Source organism: Camelus dromedarius, chromosome 4, assembly GCF_036321535.1.
Source record: "Camelus dromedarius isolate mCamDro1 chromosome 4, mCamDro1.pat, whole genome shotgun sequence".
Taxonomy (NCBI): Eukaryota; Metazoa; Chordata; class Mammalia; order Artiodactyla; family Camelidae; genus Camelus; species Camelus dromedarius.
In genome coordinates, this window is record NC_087439.1 from 42,996,392 (window position 1) to 43,012,344 (window position 15,953).

The 15,953-nt window shown below is 38.5% G+C and overlaps 1 protein-coding gene across 1 annotated transcript in view; it reads left to right on the forward strand.

The window, feature by feature from the left end:
* The first annotated feature begins 260 nt into the window (after window positions 1–260).
* The window catches only part of B3GALT1 (beta-1,3-galactosyltransferase 1), a 515,937-nt gene continuing 500,244 nt past the window's right edge, over window positions 261–15,953 (forward strand). The window contains exon 1 of the mRNA XM_064484882.1: window positions 261–515. The gene's annotated coding sequence lies outside the window, so the exon portion shown is untranslated. The remainder of the gene's footprint in view (window positions 516–15,953) is intronic.

Here is a 15,953-nt window from a genome sequence, read left to right on the forward strand (position 1 = left end):
CCCACGCCGTGCACCTCCCGCGCCTCCCCCATCCCAACGCCGGCAGCCTCGCCACCTCTCCCGGAAACAAGCCTGCTGAGCAAAGGCGGAGGAAAACCTTGGGCCTTCCGCTGTGATTGGTCTCCCCCCGCCGCACGGGGAGAGGCAGTGATTGGCTGCCGAGCGTTGTCAGTCGACGAGGCCAGAGCCTTCGCCGAGGAAGCGCAGCCGGGCTCGTGTGCTACGGCTGCCGCCGCGGCTCCTCAAACCCGTGCAGCTGGGCGAGCTCGCGCGGCCGCCGCCGCCTCCGCGGCCGCCCACCCCACCGCGCCGCCGGCGCTGCCGGTCTTGCAGGAGGCCACCGGGGAGGGGCGGCTGAGAGAAAGGAGCGCGAGGAGGTGGAGGCGGCGGAGAAGTGATGCTGGCGCCGGGGAGCCGGGCAGCGGCAGCGGAGCAGCAGCATCTTCGGGACCCCGGCTGCAGCGTCCCTGTGGCCAGCGGGCCAGCCGAGCGGCGGGAGACCACGCGCCCCACTGGTAAGGTCCGGCCCGGCGGTTCGCGCGTCGCCTCCGGGACCACTGGGGTTATCTGCGAGGTTAACGAGGCTTGTTGTGCTTGGGTCATTCGGACAAGGGTGTTTGGGACCCGGACAGCGAGTCCGGACGCACGGGTAGGCTGATGTTCGCTCCGGTGCCACTCCTGCTTGTGTTTTCTCCCATACGCGTTGAAAGACTTTGATAACGCGGGAATGGTATTGTGCGTGTGTATGCGTGTGTGGGCGCGCGGTTTGGGGCACTTTGCTGGGAGCGCGGCGAGTCCCCTGTCGCGTGAACCGACGTCCTTCAGGGATCCAAACCGGGATGGAGTGAATAGGAAGCTCTTGGCTCAGCGGGAGGGAGAGCGCATGGAACGCACGGGGAACTCTATCGTGGCTCATTAAGAGCGGGGCAAATTGAACTTTATTGCCTTAATGGAAAGAGGGAGCTGTGGATCCAGCGCTCCAGGGGACCGGCGCATTCACCGAGGCTGCCCAAAGTCCCACTTTGCTCCGGGGACTTCGGATGGGAGGGGAAAGTAACGGTTGGTCCGCCTCTCTGGATAAGAGGAGGACAGAGAAAGGGGAGTAGAATTAGGCTTGGGAAATAGGACTAGGCTCGGAGAGTGGCGACTGTGTTTTGTGCCTGACGCCTCACGTAGGAAGCTCACTACACTTTCTGGGAGCGCAGATTTGGGAATGGATAGAGTCCCGCTTTGAGGGGCTGATGGAGGCTGCTCCTGGCCCGCGCCAGCGTGGGACACGGGTGCCAGAGACCGAACTCCGCGGCTGAAACGGGTTGAGGGGCTCGAGTACGCGTTCACGTGGAGCCCCTGCCTCACCCGGCTACCTCGGCCCAGTACCTTCCCGGGTCGGGACCCGGCCTGGCGCGCCCAGGGCAGCTGCGGACTGCCGGGTGGCTCCGCCCTCCGAGAAAGTTCCGGCCCGTTGGGGTCTGGGCAACCAGACCCAGAGTACGTTAACCACCGTGGGTAACCAAGCATCCTCCAATGCCTACGCTGTTTTAATTTTATATTTAAATTATTTTATTTTGTAAAGCCCCTGGGAGTTCTACCCGCGCTGCAAACCTTTCCGCAGAAGGAGGATTTTATGCGCTGCTGCAAATGGATGGTGCTGCTGGGCTAAGTACGAATCTCCGTAGCCCAGTGCAGTGGTTTCTCCATCCCTCTTCAGGACTCACAAACTTACTCTTGGCGATTGTTTTGTATGTGGCCCGTTGTCTCCTAGGAGTCGGCTTGGAAAGTTCTTGAAATACTTCGGCATTAACAAACTGTCCTTACTCTGGCACAGATGGAGAGGCGGTGGTCCTTTACCGAGGCGGTGGGATTGCAGCGGGGAATGGGAGTGGGCAGCCGTCTTCTTACCAGCTAGCATCTTTGGCAAAATAAAACTTGGTTCAATACAGGGAGCCTGATCTTGAACTTAGAACGGCACTTTCCCGGTTATCTAGCTCCTTAATCTCTGTCACTGGAGGAATCTTTTACCCCAAAACACAACGCAGTATAGCACAACAAAAATAAAACCCAACCCAAGCGACAGAAATCACTTTGGTTGGGCTCATTTCTGACTTGGTAAAGCAGAAGAAATGAAAGTAAGACATCTAATAGAAATACTGTAGGAAAATTAGGATGGAGCTGTCCAAAATGTCAGCATTTTTTTTCAAGTTTTTTTTTTTTTTAATTGTACAGGTTGCATTTTCCCCCAGTTTAGTAATACAAAATACTTACAAGGCAGGTGAATAACTTTCTGGTAAACTAGGAGTGATGTTCGTTTTATGTTGGAGAATGGTTGCACATTTTTTCATCACTTATTCTTGAACTGTAAATGGAATTTTTAGTACTGTTTTAGTTGAACACTTACATGTTGCATTTGGGTTAGTAGAAAATTGGTAGTAACTATTTTCCCCTTAATAGTTCTCATATCTGGTTTAAAAGTCTATTTTTCTGATATAATTAAATAGACTATAGCTTGTGGTTATTACATTTCAATGCAAAATTTACCTGTTGCAAGATGATTATTTTAATATTGCAATATTTAGTTGTAACTTCCAGGACTTCATTAAGATTATTAAACATATTAGGTAGTTGATTTTAGTTTTGTGTTTCATTTATGTAGTGCTTTGAGCTGATAAAAACTGTTTTCCCCTATTAGTGGATATGGGGGAATAGGTTTACAATGTATTATGCATTTATTAATTAATAATTTAAAAATAAGCTTAAGTTAAAACCTAATTACCAATAATATTTGATAATAAAAGTGGAACTTTTAAGGGAAATTTTAACTACTTGCCTAAAAATGTGGTTTTTCACATTGCTAACAAGTAACATCCTGTAAATCCACACGTTTTTAAACAGAAACGGAGCCTTTTTACTCATTTTAAGGTGTTTTTATTGGGAGGGGCTTTTATTTTAGGAACTTTTTTTCAGATAATTAAATATATATTCAAAGCCACCAGCTGAGATGTAATACAGTGCAGAGAAATGTGTCAATGAGAAGAAATACTAGGATAACGCAGCATTGTCTATGTGTGACTGAGAGCAAAAATGATGCAGGGTGTGTGGGAGGGGGCGCTCAGGCTTAGGGGAGGGAATAGTGCAAGCCACTTAGTTTATACAAGCAATTCAAGTTCTGCCAGTTCTGCAAATTCACTTCAGTTTTGACTTGTTTTGCTGCAGGGTAGCCCGTGAGCTCAGACTGCCATATTTTCTACATGGATTTTTAGTAACACAAGTAAATGTCAACTTGTCAAGACTCTAGGCCACTAAATTTACTTTTTGACCTATACCAGATTTTAATTTCAATACTGCATAACTTTTCTAAAAAGATCACATTGACTGTGAATAGCGATGCAATAAATACCATGATCTTATTAAATAAAACATATTTAATTTATTAAATAGTCATGACTATTTTCTGCATTGTTAAGATAGTAATGTTTATTTTATTTTATAGTAATTTATTTTCATTTAATTAATAATGAAATAATTTTGTTTTTTGAAAACTAACATGTTTCAGGGAATTAAAAACCTTAATCAGTTCAGTAAATCAGAAATTCATTTGCAGTCTCTCTCTGTCTATCCCTGTCTTTCTCTGTCTTCCTCACACACAGACACATACACATACACACACATACACATACACACACACACACATACACATACACACACATATACTGGAAAGGCTTTCAGGAAGAATATTACCACTCCTGCATTTGAAACAAATTCACCAACCTGTCCTAAATGATGGATGTACTTCATAAGGCAAAATTCTCATCCTCTTAGGTCATCTATTACTAATTAATTATGATAGTGGCTTATTCAAGTGAAATTTAACAAATTGTACTGTGTTCTTTGTGCAAAACACTGTGCTAGTAGCTTTGACTATCAGAGAATAAATCGGACAAAGACCCTTGCCCTCATAAATCTTATTTTATTGGGGTAAAACAGATCATAAACAAAAACGTAAGTGAGTAACTTATAGAAGGTTTATCTCCTACCAACGTATTTTTTCTAAACCCTCTATTCCATGTTTCAGTCTCTTTCCATCTCATTTTCTCACTGATTAATACAGACCTACCCACACGCCCGCACAAGTGTAGTCAAATGAATCTAAGAACTGCACTGGAATCATGGTGATAATCTGATGCATGGTACTTCTGAAGCTATATGTCTGAAAACAACACTGAATATGATGAGGGTTAAAGGTTAAGAGAGATTCAAAGATGATTAAGCAATAAAATGATGAGGTATCTGTCCTTTAAAACAATCTTTAAAATCAAATAATGTTTTTCAGAGGAACTAGAGTGGGGAAGGTTATCCTTTAACATATTTCATTCAAATTAACATTTTAAAAGGCATTTATGACTATCCACGGTCAAATCTCAGAACCTCAGTTTTTTAGGGGATGAATGAATTGGAAGTAGTAATAAAGGATCCAAAAGCATAATTGTAATGAGAATATTCTACTTCTTTCACAATGAGAGACATAGACATATTCATGTACCTCTGTGAAAGTTGATTAAAACCCTAGAGTTTGAGGTCAAAGTTTTCCTAATGTTTATGCATCCAAAAAAAAAAAAAAAAAGGCTCATCACGATCCAATCATCTAATAAGAAATGCAAACGAAAACACTTCAAAAATTTCAATATAAGTTTATCTTTAATGCAGAATTGATTTGGTTATCCAGTCAGTTCAACTACACTTAAAACCTTGCAATATTTTCCCAAGTTCTAGTCTCTTGGGCATAAAACAGTGTGCAATTATGATTCCAGGTCATTTTCTGTGCTTTCCATTTCATTAATTTCTTCCGGGTCTTTAGCTTGTATCTCAAAATAATTGTTTTTGTTTGTTTTACCTTCATCTAAAGGATGGACCTTAGCTTGCCTTTCAGAAATTGGTTTGTGAACAGTATTTTCATATTAGAGGAAACTGAACTTGTGCTCCCAAGAAGCCATGTCACATAACGAACTAATGCCAACTCATTCACAAGTTCTATTATGATCAGATACTAGTGCAGGGCACCCAATGCTAATAGTCATTTCTAAATCGATTTCCATCCTCCAAGAAATGTTTTCAAGATTGCTGCTCTAACAATCCGGTTTTAGGAGATGGGGAAAGGTCTTCTGGTAATGCTGTTTCAGTATGTTTCCAGATTCGAGAATGCATATACCACCTTCCTAAGCCATAACTTTTTTTGCCCTAGCTTTTCTCCTTTCTGTCTCGAATAGCAAAACTTCAGGGAAACAGTGTTTTATAAAAGCAACTAAACCAGCCAACAGTTACCATACCTCACACACAGAGTTGGCCCTGGCTGAGTATGAAACAGTTAGATGACAGCTAAACAGGAAGCGGGTATTTAGACATGCGAAGAACCCAGGTCCTTAGCCCTAACTCCCCTGTGTGTAAGGAAGAACTTGACTACAGAAAGTTAATCATTGTAATGATACAGGAAGAAATGACTACCAATTTGTGCCTCTAAGTATTTTACTATCTGAAATGACAATACATTGCATTAATGTTATGTTGGGATCAAGAAAATAAGTTGGGAGGCATTTAGAGATGTCATCTAAGATTCATAGGGCTAGAGGTATGTTTGTATGTAAAATATTTCTATTTAATGCAGTCATTTTGTCTATAGAATTCCTTTAAAATATTTGCTAGTATCTCTAAAACAGGATTTCTTAATTCTAGAGGTCTGTGGGCTTCAAAGTGATCAGTAGGTGAACTTCAGGGACTCCAGGAAATACCAAAATTGTTTGCAAGCTTTTTCCATTCTCGAATGTTCCATAGTAAGGAAAAGTGGTTAAGAAAAGCTTAAGAGCTACTGCTCTAAGTTAACATAAGACAAAAACAAAACAAAGCCCAGCAGAGAGAGGGAATCTTCATGGATAAGGACAGGATTTTTAAGAACTAGTATCTCATTACTCAAGGAAAGGCAAAAGATAGAGAAAAAAAAATCTATTGCTAGGTTCTATCGGAAAACAACCCCCACAGTGGCTTGAAGAGACACTTCATTGTCCTAGAATGCAAATTTGTAACTGAAGAGATGGTTTATAACTGATATTCTGCGCTTGGTTCTGAGTTATTACAGTTAGCATTTTGTTTGGTCTTTGACTATGAAATGTTTTCATGGCATATATAGATGACATCAGGGCTGAATCAATGCCTCACTGAACAACAAAATTTGTGGATGACTTCCCCAGGGCCTTGACACTCAATCAAAGGCAATTGCCAGAGGTATAGTTCACTTGTATACAATTGGTTGCAAATTTAAATGCTACTAGACAAGAAAAATTGCACTAAATGTACACAAATGCACTGTGGCTGCATGAACAGGGTGCAGGAACTAACAGTTAGACTCCTTCCTTGCTGGTGACTTCTCCCCCTAGTCCATCACAACTTTAGTCTCTATGCCTATAAAATAACCATAGCCTTACTAATTCCTTGAATTCCAGTTTTTGAGGAGTTAGATGAACTGAATATGTGGAACACATATTGATTTCTCTGAGTGAACACAGCCATCTAATTACAGACAGGAGAGGTACTATATTTTATAATAAGTAACAACTAAAAATAATGAATTATACCAGTAAAGTTATTTTAGTGATTATTTTGATCTAATTCCCTTTATTCAGTGAAGTAAAAGATAATCTTTAGTTTCTAACCTTCCTGACTAAAATAAAAAATAGGTCAATCCTGAAATTTCTTCAAGGCAGCTAAAGTAGTCATTCCCCATCCCCCCATCTTTATTGATTCCTTCTTTCTGTCTTTCTCCCTCTGTCAGTCTGCTTCTCTGTAAATAGACAGATAGATAATTTTATATGTTAAACATTGTAAGGAGTTATTTCTGAGCTGCTTGAAATTTTCTCCTTACTTTTTGTTAGCCAAGATTCAGAGGATATTAAAACTCAGACCTTTGCTAGTGGTTACTTACAGTAAATGCAAAAAAGTAGAGACATTTCCAAAATAGGAATGCTGAATGTGTATTATGTGTATATACATTCATATGACAGACAATTCAAATTAAAATCCAAAGAAATTTTTGTAAAACTTAGAGATTCTAAGGTTCATATGGAATAGCAAATAAGTTATAGTAGCAAAAAAATGTTTAAATAAAAAAAGCACATTGAGACAGGGTTGCACTACCAACTATTTGAAGATAGTAAAATGATTGCCTGTTAATATACTGTATTAATTACAAACAGACGTGAAGAAGAAATTAAAATAACCTCAGACACAAACTCTAAGATAAATAAATAAGGCATAATATGCAGTAATCACAAATCTGTGGGAAAACAAAAAATAATCAATATATAGTACTGGGGAAATTGAGTAATTTTTTTGTGAAAAATGTACACTCCCTGTCTCATACTGCATTTCAAAACAAATGTCAGATGAATTTAATATTAAAAAAAAAGAACTCTAAGTCACTTTAGAAGAAAAAGGAGACTTTGTAAACACAAACATTGGGAAAATATAAAGATTTGACATTATAAAATTGAACAACTTTAAGTCAAAAATGCTATGAGTAAATCAAGGAAATATTTTCAATGCAAATTACTGATAACAGTTTAATACTACTCTTTACAAAAACCTTTCAGTGGTTTCTCCCACTAGAGGACTTATCTCAGAATATTACGATTCACAGTTGATATCCATTCACTTCACTGGACTGAAAACCTTTTAAAGAGAAGCTGATAATTTTATTCATCATTTTATCCCTAGTGTCTTGAACATAACTGGGGACAATAGGCATTGCTATTGGCTACTAAAAAATTTCCAAGTATACCAGTAGAAAAATGGACAAAGGAATAAATTGATAATCTACTAAAGCCAGAAATATATAAGGCCAATTAATCATCTAGAATTTTAACCTAATTAAAAAAATGTAGGGGAAGCACTTTTTAGCTTATCAAAGTAGCAGAGATTATAAGTGAAGGTTGATTCATTTATAAAAGTTGATGGAGAAGGTGAAGATGAGGTGAGCCACAATTACCTCTAAAATTCTGGTAAGGCTGTTCGTTGGTGTTCACAGAATTCTGCTGTTGCATGCTACAGAAATTAAACATGACTAACTTAAAGAATAAGATCCACAACAAAAGGAAGGCATTTTGTAGTTTACAGAATCAAAAAAAAAAAAAAAGGAGAGAAAACAATAGCTACAAGAGATCATTGGAGAAAGTGATGAAATCTTTGCCAGGTACCATCACTGGGATGAGTCAGCATCAATCCTTTGCTGTCCATGTGTCAATTTGCTCCAGGCCCAAATTCCTAGAGTGAAAAGTATGACCTAGCTCCGTTCACACCTACGTCAGTGGATCCCTGGGCACCTTGATTGCCAATCCTATCAAGACCACAATCAAAGGAGTATCATGGGAATGTTAACTGAGGAGGGCAGACGCATGCTGGACATGTAGAAACAACAGGCATCTGCTGTGTGAATCAAAAGCCTTAAAAATGTTGCCTTTGTTTCAGTAATACCAATTCTAGAAATTAATTCCATGTAATTAATCAGAAATAACATTGAGTTTTATTAAAATGCCATTTTTTTGTAGTTTGAGAGTAAAAATAATTTATTTGGCCAGTAATATAGGAATAATAAAATTAGGTGTATACCATTAAATCATGATTTTGAAAGCTTGGTAATAACATTGGAAAATGCTGATGAAATAATAGTGAAAAAAGAATACAAAATTTAATGTAAAGGAGGAGCTTACATTCGCATATACAAAAGGCTTAAGTGAAACATTAACATTTGTTTCTGGGGTAGTAGGATTATGGGGATTTTGTGTTTAAGCATATAAAAATATTTTTTGGCAGGAACAGGCACTACTTTAGTAATCATACAAAAATCTATATTAAAAAACAAGAATAATTGGAGATGTGATAGTGGCTTTGAGCTTCTAGGTAATTATTTTGGAAGCAAAACATTGGACTACTTATATACTTAATTTTGGAAGGAAAGGAGCTATTTGTACAATATTCCTTTTTCCACATTAAGTTAGCTTCAATATCTCAATTGAAATTGGCTAGTTTCCAACTTGGAAAACTTCAGGAGCCATCTTGGAGTTTGCTTTTTAATCTGTATCTTGGTGTAGTAAGATTTAAAGTATTTGCATTTTATGGTGCAAATGAAGAATTCTTACTAGTGTAGAAAGTTAAACAAAGAATAAAAATAATTACAAGTATTGACGTGTGTGTATTTCACCATTTACTCTGCTAATTCCCGTTGGCTCGTGCTTAAATCAAGACAATACGTGCTTTATATCTTAGGAAGGAAACTATAGTCTGGTGCAGTTATTCATTAAATAAAATAAAAGACACTGTAAAATTTAAGTATAATAAAGCAGAAAACCATGCCTCCTTTTATAAATCAGAAGGCAAATATAGCTGATTATTTTGAATATTTTCCTCTTACTTATACCTACAGCTCAGAAATTATAATTTTTAAAGAAGAACCAGGGTCTGGATATAAAAATGGGTGGGATTTTCTGAAAAGCATTAAGACATTGCTATTGTAATACATTTTTAAGTAGCAGTTCACTCTGGCATGTTGGCTGAGCTCTGTACGGGATGATTTTGATGACCACATGAATTGTACTTGAACAAATAATGCAGTGACTGGCACAGAAGAGAAAAAGAAAATTGGTTGATCATTGATTCTCTCTAATAACCATTGCTGCCTTGTAGTTGGTGAAGATGTGCAGTCTAATGACTAGTACCATTCCAGGGCATAGGAGAGGATCATTTTGTTATTTTCTTTTGTAGGGATGTATATACTTTTTGAACGGATAATATACACATGGTTCAAAAAACACATGGTAAAAATTCTCCCTTCCATACTCCTCCCTCCTATACCCAGGACTCATCTTCCCCAAATAGGTGATCACTCTTAGTACTTTCTTGGTATCTTTTCAAAGGTTGCCTAGTACATACAAACAATGAACTTTTAACTTGTTGCTTTTCTTCCCCCAGTTTTTATACAAATGCTAACATTGTGTGTGTGTGTGTGTGTGTGTGTGACTGTGTGTGTGTTTTGCTTTCTGCTTTTTAGACTGGGCAATCTTGGAAAGACTGTCAAAGTTGATACATACCTTCCTCATTCATTTTTAAACTTCATGGTATTTTGTTGAAAGTACTGTAATTTAGTTACTATTACACAGTCCCCTCCTGATGAACGACTGTATTTTTCAGATCTTTTGGCTAACACAACCAGTGCTGTCGTGAATAATCTTGTGCACATTATTTCGTGTGTACAAGAATCTTTAAGACGTGGAAGGGGAGTCGCTAGATTAAAATGTGTATGCTGTTTACTTCGAAAATGTAAGTGTATTTGTTTATTCGTACATGATTACCTTGCTTTCCTTGTCTTCAGTTGCATGATCAGTAGTGCTGAATTGAACTGGACCAGAGACGGATTCATGACATTTCCCTAGAGACCCCTGACCGGCTTTACACTTACCTATCAGTGTGCCTCATGTGTATGCAATTTATTGTGAACTAATCTTACTTGATGATCTTCCAGCATCTGCTTAGTCATCTTGACCACAATGATAGGCACTAGAATAAAGAGATTTTTGTTAAATTGTTCCTTGATTTCAGATATTCTCCTTTCCCATCCTTTGGTCTCTTGGACTAAATCAATTATATGAGCAATATGAGGACTCATTATTCATTTACCTAAATGATAATATTAAAAATAATCATGTCCCATGTTGGCAAGGATGCAGTGAATCTGGTGCTTTCAGAAACTGGTTGTTGCAATTAAAATTGGCACAGTCCTTTTGGAAAGCAATCTGGCATATGCAGAGGGGGAATACTATAAAAATATTCATACTGCCTGATCCATTAATATTACTTCTGGGAATCTATCCTAAGGAAATAGTATGGAATATGGAAAAGGTCATATGTTTGAAGATGTTGATGGATATATTATGTGAACTGAAAAAATCAGAAGAAACTCAAGTATCCAGTAATACACTTGGGCACACACATTTGAGGAGAATATGCAGCCATTGGGAGTAAATATGAGGATTATAACAAAACAAAAATGCATATGCTGTAATGTTTCTTGGGGAAAACAGAGAACAGAATTTTTGCAGGTTCTACTATAAATAGATAAAATCTACACCTGTAAACTAAAATTATAAATGTGTTATAGAATAATGGGAAGATAGGTGTTTCCTTCTGTGTTTTTTTATCTCCTGTTTTCTACAGTGTTTTACATTTTAAATTTTAAAAATGAAGAAAACACCACTAGATTTTCCCTTTTGTTTTCTAATATTTTGTACTGAATATAAGTTAGAAATTTTGATAGTTCTAACATCTTTGCTATTATTCAGTGATGTGAGATTTTTCATCTTTTTAATACAGATGAGTGCATCCTAGAGTTTGCAGTGCAACGCGTGTTGTCTTCAAAAGTCCTCTCTCACTCCCTTCCATATATCAAAAGACATCTTAATCACTCAGTTTCCTTTCACCCTCATTCCTGTGATAGATTTTTTTTTCTTTTTGGAAGAACAAATTCAAATATTTGGAGCAGTCCTGAATTTGCCTCTTTGCTACTTCTTAGACTTAACCTCCTAACATCCTGTCCTGTGCTCACTAAGCTCTTGTCATGCTGAGATTTTTCTCTCTCTCAAACACTCTAAGCGAAATCAGACTGTCTACTAAGTTTTTATTAAATTCTACATATTTCATTAAAATATACTCAAGAGTGAGTTAATAATATAGCACATAAATCATACTATAAACATACTTACCCCGTGAAATAGATGGCCACTTGTTAAGGTTTCCTGTGATCTTTATGAAGACATGCATATCTTTATGAAGAAGCAAAATAACTATAATGAGAAAAATACTCTTTTTACGTATGAGTTAACTTGTTAACTTGAAGTGAGGCAGGAAGGAATGAAGTGAAGTATGCATTTTCCCCCACTAACTCCTTGGGAAATGAATGCAGTGACATTATCTCCCTTTATTGAAATGCATTTTATATCATAGCCTATCTTGTTATCTTTGCCCAGTTGATTATCACATTATCTTCAAAGTATTAAGCTCACAGTTAATTTCAAAGAGACTGGAATGAGACGAGTGTCATCTCTTGTTTGAAGCACTATATTTTACCGTTCTGTCTACTTATCTTTCCTGTCAAGTGAACTGATTTTGAATGTCTTCATAATAAAGATGTTCATTTCTGAGACAGTGCACCGGTGAGCAGAAGGGATCATCTTGAAACCTCTGGAGGGCAGTGGGAAAGCTGTCTAAAGGGCTTGCTTTGGACATGCCCCCAGTGGTCTGCCAGGACTATCGTCTGAGGTCAAATCTTAAAGAATCCATCTGCTTTGCCTGTGTAGTGCTGAAACTCCTCTGTCTCCCTCCCTGTGCCCTGCAGGGAGATCACTGCCAAGACCACCCCTTCTCTGTCTTTTCCTACTAGTCACACTCAGAGATTTCACTCTTAGCTCTTCCAGAGTCCCCCCCCCCCACCGCCCCACCGGTTGATAGTTCAAAACCTTGTGGGTGTCTTCAGTAAAAAGACCAGCAGCAGCTTCTCAAGCTCTACAAACATAACTCATTTAAAATTGCATTTATAGTTAAATGTTCATCCCATGACTAGGAGTAGGGATGACATCATGAAATCTTAAAATGAAGTTAACATATCCTTTTAGCAAATAGAGCAATCGTTCCTATCTCATTAAGCTTTTAAAATAATAATAAAACAATATATATTTAGAAGTATTACTACATGTTAGATATAGAATTGATTTTTTTACAGGAATTATATAATTTAATACTTAGCAAAACCTTAGGAGGTAGTTGTCACTCATACGTTCACTTTATAGATGGTGAAACTAAGGACAAGATAGTTGGTTAGCCAACATTCCCAAGACTCAAAAATGAGCTTCTGATGGAGCCAAAAATCTAACACCAAAGCCTCAAACAAAAAGTGAACTATTTTTGTTCATTGGCTTTTGGTGTAGAATGAATTTTCAACTTCCCCCCCCTCTGCTGAACAGACTCAGTAAAGGAGGTAAAATTTCAAATATACATCCATCTATACATGCACATGTATAGGCATATGTATATGTTTATCTATATGTTTATTACTAGAAAGGAGCAGGCCCAGGGTTGTCTAATAACTGGAAAAGCAACGCCATCTTCCTCAGACAGTGGCTATAATTTCTGTCTATATTATTCATATCCTCTGTCATATATTTACTATGCTCTTTTATTATTTCACATTTCAATTTAAAATTGGGAAATGCAGGAAGTGATACTCTCAAATCAAACTTGGAAAACTCTCCAATAAGATTGCCTCCATGTAATCAGTTTAAAAATGAAACCAAGATATTTGGCTTCTAATCAAAGCTTTTTCTGCAGGGTGGGGATGGGGGTGCAGAGCTGAGTACATTTCTACTTTTAGATTTTTTAAAGGCCCATTTTAAGTTGATAGTTTATTTCCCTTTTTTAGCTGGTGATGGGAGAACAGCATCCTGTACTTAATTTCCCCTGTAACTCAGGTAGGATGTGAGAACTATATTATGTCATCAGAGGCATCACAAGTATTTATGATGGCTGATCTTTTTCCATCTATATAAAATCCTGAAAAATAACCCCAAATATCTAAAGCAGTGATTTCAGTATACAGGAACTCCTGTTTGGACTGAGGACTTATACTTGAAGCCTTGTTTCCTCACTATTTTAAAGTCATATTCATTGTCATATTTAGGTTTACAACTTTACCAGTTGCAAGAGTAATTTACTCAGCAGGACCTGGCTTAACATTGAAGAGGCCATGAATCACAATCATGAATTTTTTTCCGTTAAATATATTAATGGTTTATTTCAAGAAGCTGACTTCTCTTAGCTTATGATTGAAGAAGACTATTAAATGTACCTTGGTCTGTATTTAAAGCTAGTTGCTCCAGAGCAGAAAGGTTAGATCTGGCATTAATCCCTGTTACTCAGTTTTTCTTTTTCTCACATTTGCTTTGCATTCTTTTTGGTTACTTTTCATACATCCTGTTCTAATGTGCTGTAAAATCCCAAATAAATAGCAAGATTTCAGAATTTCTGAGAGTGAAGAAATAGATTATACATGAACATAGGAGAGTTGGAAACTTAGAGTTTATGCGCCTTAAAATTATATATCCACTTCTTTGGTATTAGCATTTGCGAACCACTTTTGTGTGTGTGTGGCAGAGTCAGTGTATGTGGTACATGTGATTAGAAGTTCTAGGGGAACTCCATAACTACACTGACCTACCCCATAAAAATTGTGGTCTGTTTTCTAATCTCAGCCATCTACTGGTTTGGAAAGTACTTAGCATTCATATTCTCTTATGTCTATCAAAGCACATTGTATTTCCAGGAGCTCAATTGACAATGAAGGGTGAAATAATAAAAATAATTTATAAAAGAGAGAGAAAGAGTTAACAGGCAATAGGAGAGGGGAAGGTTTGAGAGTCGAGGAGGGAGAAGAGACAAAAATAATAGATAAACAAAGTAACATAACATAGCATGTCAGGCCCTGTGAGTGCTGTGGATGAAAACAAGGTGGAGGAGGGCATAAAAACTGATGGAGGAGTGGGCGGTGTGTTTTAGGTAGGGCAGTTTAAGAAAGCTGTCTCAGAAGTTGTGATATTTGAACAGAGACCTGAGTTAAAGGAAGGACCACACCATTTGACTGTCTTGGGAAGAACCCCCCCGGGCAGAGGCGCTGCAGGAATGGACCTGGTGTGTGAGTGAAACCTCACGCAGCCCAGTGCTGCTGCAAGGAATGAGTGAGGAACAGGGGAGGAGATGAGGTTGGAGAGGTAGCCAGGGCCTGTGGATGAGCCTTTTGTAGGCGTGCAGGAAGGATTACAGAGTGTGTTGGAAGTGTTAAGGCTTGCAGGGTTTTGACTGGGAAGGTGGGGTGATGTGTTTCTGGCTGCTATGTGTGGAACTGACAACAGGGAAAAAAGAGCCTGCTAGGAAATGAGTTAGAAGGCTCTTTCAGAGTCACAACTGAGAAGTAATGGTGGCCCCGGAGGCATGGAATAGAAACTCCTCAGCTGTGTTCAGGCACTTCCAAAAATGATTTATCTTGTCTGCTAATGTCTCACTTTGGATGCTACCCAATACATAAGCGTAACGGCGGACACCAAGTTGTGTGGACGCGTTTGGGAGCGCTGTTCTACACTCATCATGTACGTGCGTCGTATTTTTCCTAAGGCAGCTTGTCAATAATAAAAACACCGAAAGATTTGACTACATGAAAATTAAATGTGCTAATTAGCATTTCCATCTTCTCTCCTCTTTAGATTTAATTCCTACTGTGCTATTTATCATCTTACATGCCTTTTCCTTCACATGTGGTTATTGCTCACTGACCTGGATGAGAGGAGAGATACTCAAATAGTTATACACGTAATTTTATTGTGTACAGACCTTTTAAAACTTTTTAATCTGTTGAAAGACAGAAACCCAGTTCAAAACAGCTAAGGATAATTTATTGGCTTTGCGTAACTGAACGATCCAAGGAGTAAATTCGGATCGATGAAGATCAAAGGTTTCAATGAATAGTAGGGGGAGATTCTCTAACCCAGCATCTTTGTATTCTGGCTACCTTCTGCTTGAATTCATTCTCCAGTGACTTCTTTCTCTTTTTCCAACCTCACCCTCCCTCTGTATCCCTTCACTCCCAAACTAGCAGTCTCTAAATTAAAGATGCCAGAAAGGAAGGAGTGAGTTTCTTTCTTGGTAACTCTGGGAAAAGTCACTGTTAGGTCAAGTGATCTAATAAATGTGACTGGGAGAAGTGAGTGCTGACCCACATGTCTACACATGGCTTTTCTGGAACTCCTTATAAGGGCTGATTGTGACCCTGAGGAAGGTTGATGGGGAGACAAAAAGTAGTCACATCTACTCCAGTT